The following is an 868-nucleotide window of genomic DNA, read 5'->3' on the forward strand; positions in this document are numbered from 1 at the left end:
GTCAGGCAACCCTGCGCTCCCGCTACCCCGGCGCTGATCCAGCCGGATGAGGCCTGTGGTCCTACTCAGGCCGGTTTCTGCTTCCCTAACTAATGCCGATTATGTTACTTTTATGATGTAAACTCCAAATCCCTGAAATAGGGTGAGAAGTTCAAGAATGCAAAGTCAGGCTTTCAGTACAATAGCTGCCCATGGAAGCACTGCTGCCCTGTAAGCATTGGCTCTGTAGACTGGAGCCATGCTGCTGGATACGACTACCGAGACTCTGACTAGTTACCTTACGTGCTGTGTGTGACACAGAGACAGATGGCATTATATAATAACAACAACAACAACTGCTATGGCTATTATGTATATTCTACATAACAAATATAAAATACAAGGATGACAGGCTTTGGCTGAGTGTGAAATAAACATACTACAAAATGAATTCCTTCTGAGACTGGAAAAATATTACTCATTGAAAGGGGCCACTGGGGACTGTGGGCTAGATGTGGTTTGTTTTAATAACTTGTTCCTAAAGGTGTCCTTTCAGTTTGCAAAGATATAACTATAGGATATCTTTCTGTTAAAATAGCTTTATTAAAGTCTAATTGCCGCACAAAAACACACATGTTAAATGTGTACAGTTTACTGAGTTTATCCATTTGCATACACCCATGATATTATCACCACAAACAAGGTGCTACACCTCAAAAGTTTCATTTTTGCTTTTTGTTTTGTTTTTCTTTTTTGGAAGAACAGGACAAAGGTTCCCACTACTCTTTAGCAACTTTGATGCACTCTTACGTAGCAGATCTCTAGAACGTATGCAGTGTAAAGTTGAGCTTTCATATGCATCTAGTAACAATGGTTTACCCACTAGCCA

The sequence above is a fragment of the Mus caroli genome, chromosome X (assembly GCF_900094665.2).
Source record: "Mus caroli chromosome X, CAROLI_EIJ_v1.1, whole genome shotgun sequence".
Taxonomy (NCBI): Eukaryota; Metazoa; Chordata; class Mammalia; order Rodentia; family Muridae; genus Mus; species Mus caroli.